Source organism: Nematolebias whitei, chromosome 4 (assembly GCF_014905685.2).
Source record: "Nematolebias whitei isolate Nwh7 chromosome 4, NemWhi1, whole genome shotgun sequence".
In the NCBI taxonomy this organism is placed as follows: Eukaryota; Metazoa; Chordata; class Actinopteri; order Cyprinodontiformes; family Rivulidae; genus Nematolebias; species Nematolebias whitei.
Window position 1 is genome coordinate 55,515,541 of NC_056501.1, and position 9,377 is coordinate 55,524,917.

The window sequence follows — 9,377 nt, forward strand, 5'->3', positions numbered from 1 at the left end:
GTGCACTACACATTTATATTGAATGGACACAAAGCTGGCGCAAAACCCATCAGCTGTTTGTGTGTTTTGCTAACCCTGTGGCAGAAAAAGCTCTGTCTAAACAACATCTCTCTCACTGGGTTGTGAAGGCTATTTCTCTAGCTTATATCAGTAAGGGTAAACATGCACCCAGCAGCGTGCATGCGCACTCAACCAGAGGTATGGCCACTTCATGGGCATTATTTAAAGGAATCCCATTGGCAGACATATGCTCTGCCGCCAACTGGGCATCTTCTCATACGTTCATAAAATTCTACAGCTTGATCGTAACAACACATGACATCACCCAGGCTGTTCTTTCAGCACAGGAGAGATGAGCATCCTCCCACTTGTCAGGACTTTGTTGTCAAAGTTTTTTTCTGCATATGCCTTTCGGGGCGTGATGATAGGTCCCCATACTACTGTGTTGTACTGAGTGTACTGACCAAAAGGGAACTGGAGGTTATGAATATAACCAATGTTCCCTAAGGGAGGGAAATGAGGTACAACACAAGTTAGCCCCTCAATGCTCCAGAAGCTCAATAAAGTGGAAAGGGAAATGAGACCACGCTGCATATTTATAAGCCAAGAGGGCGGGGCCTCCTGTGTATGCAACAGTCTCATTAGCCTTGACAGGCGTGTTGAAAGAAACTTCTTCAGGTTGGTCTCGTGAAGGCACAATCCCCCATACTACTGTGTTGTACCTTGTTTCCCTCCCTCAGGGAACATCGGTTATATTCATAACCTCCAGGTTTCTGATCACAGGACCAGCTTGCACCTGTTGATCCATGAAGGTTAGAAACATTATCCCCCTCCAGGGTGCACTAGGAGAGTTTACATTTACCCCTTTTCCATAGCACCTCTTCAGCACGGTTCGACTCAGCTCAGTACGGTTCCAAGGCTTTTTCCGCTAGCAATTTTTCATGGAACCGGCACCTTTTTCAGTCCTTTTTGCCCCTTTTCCATTATTACTTTTAGTACCAGTACAACACGGCTTGACTCGGCTCGACACGATATGAGTTGTGTTTCCATTATACTTTCAGTAACAGTTCTAGTGGGTGAGGTTCAGAGCTCAAAAATTGATGTCACACTCCTTACCAGCTGGCGGCGGTAATGCTGATGGTAAGACCCTGAAACAGGTTTCATATACATAGTGAGAATTTATTTTGAGGTTTCTGGTCAATTAAAAAGAATACAGATTATTAAAATAATCAAATTAAACAATATAAATCCTGCTAATTAACTTTAGTACACCACTAAATTTCTGATGAACCAGATTCTACATAAACATCTATATTTAAAATTTTATAGTTTTTCTTCATCATTTGATGTATTTGAACTTGTGTCTACTTTTATTGTTCAATTTAGATATGTGGTTTTATTTCTTATATACAGATTTTTTAATTTAATTTAATTTTAGCTATGCTTTAAAGTTTAATTCTTGTTTGTGATTTGAACGTCTGTGGGTTAGAATAAAGTTGAACTAAAGGCTGTAACTCTTCTTTAAACATATTTGAGGGAAATATTCCTGAGAGATCCAATAATTTTGTGTCTTTAAAAACTATAATGAAAACACCGTGGTCTAAGACCACATGTTGGATTCTGGACCCGCCTACCAGAACTGGTACTGAAGTGTATGGAAAAGCAACATGTATCGAGCGGAACCGAGTTGAGCCGAGTCTAACTATTCCCTAACCATTCTAACCGTCCCTATGGAAAAGGGGTATTATGCAGCCTCTGCAACTTTTGTGCAAATTAGTTTGCTGTGGTGACCTCTGAAAAAAGAAGCAGCTGAAAGAAGAGAAGAAGAAAAAAAACACATGCAGCCTCAGCAGGTTGTCTTTGGGTCAGACCTTGGCTGATAACACCATCATTGTTAATATCCTATATTTTCAGGATGATATTGTAAGAGTGACACTCACTGCAGCTCCAAGATGGCCGCTAATCAGCATCAGCTGACGGCTATCCACCTGATGAGCTACAACCATACTTAAGGCTGCAGTCGAGTCCTACTCTTCGCTGGAGCATTGTTCCCTATTACGGTACTGATGCTTCCAGCCAGTCTTGTGTTTATACCAAGAAATACTTACCTTGTTTTTGTGTGCCAACAGCCATCTCGTTTCGACCTTCCTCGTTTGGATTCATGTTTTTGGTGCCTTGCCCTCCTGCCACGTGCCTGACCTGCCTCTCCTCTGTGACTCTGTTGGATTCCTTCAGGACACCTCCACCTCCTCCATCTGTAAGACCAAACAAAGAAATTGAACAATATATAGACAATTCCTTGGCCTATCCCTTCCTGACGTTTCCACTTCCTCCTTCAGGGATTCCAGAGGAACCATCTTGTACATTTGTAAATATCACTGTAAATAATAAACACTGTCACTTTTACTCCTTCGCCTTGTGTCGTTTCGGGTCTCGTTATCAACTGGGTTGCCCTTAATCATAACAGATATCTCGTCAAGGGCAACACTCCATCTAGCCTGATTTCATTAAAAAATAAATCAATGTTTAAATGTGGGCAGTCACTGAAGAGACCAAAAGGGGAAAACCTGGATAATCACATTCCTAATGTTATGGGGGACTATATCTTTGTGGCCCAAACATCATCTGGAAAGATAAACATGGCCCAGACATTATATGGAGGAATGAACATGGTCTTGTAGCCCCTCAGGAACAGAAGCTACAGCCCAGTTTGCTGCTAGTGATTCTAAAGAACAAGCAGATGTCAGAGAATGATCATTTCAAAGTGAACAAATAGGAATGAGCAATGTGTGAATATATTGCACCATGTATATTAAACCATAAAAGGTGTAGACCTGGTCTGCATGAAAATGCCAAGATATTTCAGAATGTTTGTGTGAGTTCATGAGTTGTCCGTTGCGCTTTAGCCCAAAAGAACATGGAAGTGTCATTCTGGTGTGGAATGTTTCCTTTATGCACATGTTCTGGGTGTAAAGAATGGGAAGATTGCAAAATTCATTGCTATCTAGACTGGCACTTTCTAAATTTGAAATATCACTTTCAGCAACTATTTTGTACCATGACTCAGGTGATTCCAGTATGTGAAGCAGCTCAGTGTTGTCAATCTCCAGAAGCATACCGGTGACCTTACCCACCAGGATGGAATGCATGTTCTGGATCAGGGGGAACAGATGCTCACCCAGCTTCTACTTGTGCTCCTGAAAGGGTGCATCAGTCAGCATGGAGGCCGTCAGGTGCTCCTGAACTTGGACGTGGACTACCGGTTTCTGCATGATGACCTGTGGGTGGGATGCCATGTGTTGCTGAGGATTGCGCAAACCAGCAGCGTATTTGTACTGGGGCATGGCACACACTGAGGCAGCAGTGGCCAACGCACCAGCAGGGCATTGGATGAGTGACTGAGTCAGCATGCATTGAGAAGTCACCACCATGCGTGGGGCCTGGGTGTTGGTGGTAGTAGTGATGCAGATGGTGTTGAAGGCCTGAGGCCTAGGTGCTGATGGGCACATAGCATTTGGCATATTTTGGAAGTGCTGAGGACGCACTCCTTGAATAGCCCAGTGGGGACTGGGGCAGAGCGGGCAACAGAACAAAACCTACTCAGCCGGCAGCAACTTTATTTTGTGGATTGAAGTTGCTGCATTTAGTCAACAGAACACCTATTAACCCCGCCCCTAATGTCAGGACTCAGATCAGCTAAGTAACCTGTGATCACGCCCCTCATGCAATTACCTGAAGGGTAGGACAAATTTGAACACCTGTGTTACCATAACAGTTAAACAGCACTTAGTCATTTTGGCTCTTACAGTACATGCCTGTAATTCGCTCCTAATAAATTTAAATCATCCGTCAGCCTCCTTCATCTCCGTTATAATTATTGCTGTAACTTCAGATTTAATTGGCCAGAATGTCTGACTTCAGTGCCGATTGACTATATTGCCAGAGCCCAGCAAGAGCAGGGGTGACACACCTGATGTTGTTCCACCTGCCACTCCATTACCGCGGCCCGAGGATTTATCTGTGATGACAGGCCGTGTGGGTGAAGATACCGCTGCTTTAGATTTCTTTAGTTTAGAGGTCATATTACAGCTTTGTTGAGTCAGTCATGTAACAACACCAATCTCAAAAGCAGAATCCAGCATGGAGGCAGTGTTTTTTCTATGCGCTTCCTCAGAGTTTGGATCTTGCTGTTACCTGCCCTGCTTGAGTTCCATATGAACTGTGACTCCTCCTGCCTCTCTACAATTGCTGGATGCCTTCCACCACTTGCCTAAATCTACTTGTTGCTTCACCTTGTGCCACTGGACACCATCTGGACAAAATACCTTCTCATTCTGTTTCCTGCTACACACCGTAAGAACTATTCAACAAGATATATTCTCATCCAACCACAGCCCTTTAAATTACCGCTCTCTCCCCAGGTGTTCCCGTTCCCTCATTGATGTTTTATTTACCACAAACCTGTAAATAAACACTTTAAATTATTATCTGAGTCCTGGTGTCTGTTCAGTTTTGGTCTTTCATTCTGGGTACACCCGCAATCACTACAAGAATGTCCCAGTCAAACCAAGTACCCCTGAAAGACTCCGGATCTGAACAGAGCCAACTCACTCTTCAGGCTATGTTACACAGAGTAGAGAAAAATGAAGCTACTCTTGAACGCTTGTTAAACCTGCAACAGACTAACCAGTCTAATCTCCAGGAACTGGGCAGCATGTTTTCAGTCAAACAAGGGATGACTCAGCTCCTGCCACCTGCTGCAACACCAACACCTGAGGTCAGTCTTCCTATTTCTAATACTCCCCAAATGACCACCACAGAGCAAAATTTAAAACCAGCGGAACTTTTTGTGGAGAGCCTGAAATGTGTGGAGGTTTTGTACTTCAGTTTGAACTAACGTTTCAGAGAGCACCCAGTCTTTATTCTTCAGATGCTGCTAAAATCTCCTTTTTCATCACTCAGCTAAAGGGGGATGCATTACGTTAGGCTCATGCTCATTTATCCTCTCTCCCTTTTAGAAGATTTCAAGCACGTGTTCGATCAACCCCTCCAATGAGCAGAAGCAGTAAAACGTCTACTCACCCTTCGACAAGGCAGACGCTCTGTTACGGCTCATGCTCTGGAGTTTAGAATCACCGCCGCCCGAACCGGATGGGGAGAGGTCGCACTCAGAGGTACCTTCCTACACTCTCTCTCTCCAACACCATAAGAGACCATTTAGCAGCACTAGAAGAACCACAAAGTTTGGATGAGCTAATTCAGTTAGTCGCACGTATCGATAACCAGCTACAAGAACAAAGGTGGGAAAGATACTACGATTCCCAGAATTCGCCCACGTCCGGTTTTCCGTCTACGACATAACATCGACCCATTTTCAATAGAAGAGACTACGTTTCCCAGAGTTCCACTGCTTCCGGGTTTCACTCCACGCTGAGACAACCACCTGCACTAATGCTCGAGTACAAACCCGACTCAAAACCAGAACCTATGCAGTTGGGTCGCACTCGCCTCTCTCCAGAAGAAAGATGAAGACGAATTAACAATAGAGCTTGCATTTATTGTGGTGAACAAGGACATTTTATTGCTCGCTGCCCGCTTTTGGGAAACGGCTCCTCTCACCAATAAGACAGGAGATATTGGTGAAAAACTCTTCTTCTCCTGCAAAAAAGGTTGAATCATGTCATCTGGACTTCGTTTTTTTGTTAAAAAGAAACGTTTCGCCCCTCATCCAAGAGGCTTCGTCAGTCTGAGGCCTAGCCATCTGGTATTAACCAGAAGCCACCCTGACTCTTGTGTTTCAAGCCTGCCTCAGATACCCCTGAAGTCTGGCCTTTTCACTAATGGTTTCAAAAACACAAAGTTTGTTTTCTCAGTCATCCAGGTATATAACAACAAAAAAGGTTGAATCATGTCATCTGGACTTCGTTTTTTTGTTAAAAAGAAACGTTTCACCCCTCATCCAAGAGGCTTCGTCAGTCTGAGGCCTAGCCATCTGGTATTACCCAGAAGCCACCCTGACTCACAAGAGTCAGGGTGAATGTGTTTGAGGCATGTTCTCATGCTAAGACGCCCATAGAGGTGTTTCCTGGTATAAAGGTTAAACCCCATTCGCTAGAACTGGAAGGACGGCGCATGACGCCCCCCACTCCTAAAAAAGGCGAGAAAAAGCAGTCTTTTCAAACTAACAAACCGCGTCATGAAGGTGCACGCTGGGACAAAAAAGCTCCTCTTTCAGAGGATGAACGTGATTATCGTAAATGGGGTGTGCGTAGGACGCAAAGATATGGGAACCAAGGTGACCCATATTATCAGGGGAAGTCCGAAAAGGAACCCCCAAAAGACGTACCTAACCATCCCCCACCTCGGACGAAACAAACCGAGGCAAAAAATCACAAAGGTTCCAGAAACAAGGCCCTACACCTCTGAGCTCGGAAGAGACAGAGAAACTACGCAGGTTTTTAGAAACTTTGAAACACACTGACACGGGAAACCAACCTGGAGCACTATGCAGTGATGTAATCACTATTACATCTGAGGGCGCGAATGACAACATCACAGATGTCGGTGGAACACACCAAGACATTGTTGTTGTTGCCTCCAACAACCCCTCACTGGAAGAAGGGGGGATAAACTCACACACAAACGATGACGAGTCATAGCAAGCTGAACACTCAGAAACAGCTACTGCTGTGCTGACGGTTCAGACAAACCAAGATTACACAGACAAGGCTGAACGTGTGAAGAAACGTCAGAAAAAACCTAAGAGGTTTCTGTGTAACTTTATCAGAAGGGGGGTAGCCAAGAAGGTGTACCTGTGAGTAACGCTCGAAGGTGTCCTCACACATGAAGCATTCTGGACGGTGGGGCAGACATAACTATTATGTCAGCTAAACTGTTCGAGGAGCTGAGGACAGCCGCTAGTGGTGTTAACAGGATATTACCTCTCACAGAATGTGCTATAGAAATGCAGGGTCTCTCAGAGAAGAGGACAACCCTGACAGCTATAGCAATGGTTCACATGCAGATTGGCAGAATGACACTATACCACCCGGTACACGTGTCTCGTGTTGACTCATTCCCATTTTTGGTTGGCCAGGATTTTATAAATCGCTTCGATGCGATTATAGATTATGGTGATCAAACGATGTGGGCCAAGGTGAGCAAACCACTGCCAATACAAATGCCTCCGGAGTGTAACACAAACTGCCTAACAGCAGGTACTGCAGAAGGCGCAAAGGACTCCTCAGCCGAGGACACGAGCCCGGTGAGTATCCCTCTGAAATCATGTGAAACCAAAGAGACCTACCCGGTGGTCCAAACTCTGACCCAACAGGACAGCCTCCTCTGTGAGCTGAAGCAGTCAGAGTCCACCAAACACTACCTGCCACTGGTAGTTAAGGGTGTAGAGATCCAAGGATCCCACACCAACGATGCTGTTCTGTCTCTGTGGACAGATAAATCAGCAATTAACCGAGCTTTCTATGAAACCTTGGTTCACAAACACGTGGGTCTAGAACTAATTAAAAAAGCTTTCCGCTTTCCATTAGTTCCCAATAGTTCACAGGTAATGACCGCTGAAGGAGTCATTAACCTAAAACTAAACTGGAACCAACGAGAACTGGTTCACCCATTTCTCGTGATCCAAAACTTACCACATGCAACCTACATAGGCTCTGACATTTTGGTAAGGTTGGGTGTCCATGTGGACACCATCAACAAGGTGCTGTGGTCCCTAAAACCAGCCACAAAGGATCCTCCTGTGCTAGACACAGCAAACCTTAAGGCTGGGCAGACCATTCCAGAGGCCTGCCAGGTTGCTAGCAACCAAACCACCACAGTATCACCTCAGGTGATTAACCTAATGGTGCGAATCCACATCATAGCTGGACAAGCTATTAGCCATAAACAGGCATATTTTCAACCTTCTCCTGCGTTTTTCAACTTGGGACTGTCCGTGGAAGCCACGAACCAAGTGAGCCTTGACTCCAGGACCACATCTGTTGCTGTGTGTAACACAGGCACGGATGAGGTGCTGATCCCAAAAAACACTATGCTAGGATGGTTGATTTCCAATGATTTTCATGAATTTGAACTAGGCATTCCATTTCTGGGAGGACTCCCAGATAACCTGGTACCGAGTCAAGAAACTGGGCCAGTATGGTTCACAAAACCAACACAGGCCATAGCTCTTTTCTCAACCGATGACGTCGACCAAGGACCGCAAACCTATGGTGTCTTACCCATAGACAGGTCCGACGACTCAGAAAGGGATTCGTTGGAGCTCCCCAAAGAGCAAGAACCCTTATCAGTCTCATCACAGATTGAACAGGTGGTCGCCCAAGCCGACGCTCTGACATCTGATGAAGAAAGGGACAAACTTCGCCAAGTTCTTTTAAAATATGAAAAATCATTTTCAACTGACCCAGACATCATCCAGCTTCAGAAGTTGGATCCTGCAATTAACTCGATGATACTGTATCTGACTGACCCAGACAAATACACTCCATCGAAAGGCGAACTGGATTCCAATCCAGACCTTAAAGTCCTCTTTCAGCTGCGCAAACAGTTAAAACTACTCAAGGACAACCTAACTTTAGCTCATGGAGCGACGTCCTCACCCGTGTTCGCGGTCTCCCATGACCGAAGGGGGGTGACGCCAGTTAAGGTAATGTTACCAGACGCGATAACGTGATCAAATCTGACATTCAGAGTGAGTGACGCACCGAAACGTCGTTTTCTAGTTGCTTAGTCACTGTTTTTGTCGATGTTGAGACATCGTTTAATTGGTTTTTGGTATTGTTTCCAAACACCCCAAGCAAGAATGAATTTTGTATGTATTTTAGTTAGAGACTAAGAGGCCTTTAACTATGCCAACATGCAGTTCACTCGTTAAAATGCAATCTTTGCGGAGTCAATGTAGATTAATGCTACCTTAAGTACCATAATCTACATTGGTCTCACAACGCTTAAGCCGAACCTACTCGGACAATTCTATTTGGGGGGATAGCTAATTCTTTTTGATGAGTCTCGCCATAGACTCAAAAAAAAATTAATGGGGAAACCAAACACCCAATCTCAAGTCGTTCGTCGAAAAGGACAACAGACAATCGAACCAAACTATATTTTGCCATGTAAAGCTAACTTAAACCAAGTTAGGAATGGAAAAATAGTTTGGAATGCCCTTCTATAGGTATAAACCCCTATAACCACCCTTTTCAGCATGTTCCACCCCTTAACTGGTAGTTGTAGCTGTTCCCAATCATAATAGCTTACACACCAGGTGCATATAGGTTAAGGCCTTATGTAAAATCCCCTTCATAAGCCCACCTTAAACCACATAATTGCATGACACATTGAACCAGAACGGCACCGACTGG

The 9,377-nt window shown here is 44.6% G+C and overlaps 1 pseudogene; it reads right to left on the bottom strand.

Annotated features, from left to right (window-relative positions):
• Positions 1–321: 321 nt before the first annotated feature.
• On the bottom strand, positions 322–4,214 carry LOC119408330 (annotated as a pseudogene).
• Positions 4,215–9,377: the final 5,163 nt, after the last annotated feature.